Here is a 226-nt window from a genome sequence, read left to right on the forward strand (position 1 = left end):
CCAGAGTACATGAGATGTAATCAAAAACAAACGAACTACCCAAAGTTGTGGGAAAAGTTGGCCTTATAATAAATGTATCTAAAACAGAAGTACTATGACTATCATCAAAAACTACGCCCACCACTCTTTACGGAGAACCCCTTGCAGAAATTAGTAAATTCAAGTATCTTGGCAGCGTTATATATCCAAGACTACCTTGACGACGTCCACCAAAAACTTAAAATGC

The sequence above is a fragment of the Aplysia californica genome, unplaced genomic scaffold (genome assembly GCF_000002075.1).
Source record: "Aplysia californica isolate F4 #8 unplaced genomic scaffold, AplCal3.0 scaffold01205, whole genome shotgun sequence".
Classification (NCBI taxonomy): Eukaryota; Metazoa; Mollusca; class Gastropoda; order Aplysiida; family Aplysiidae; genus Aplysia; species Aplysia californica.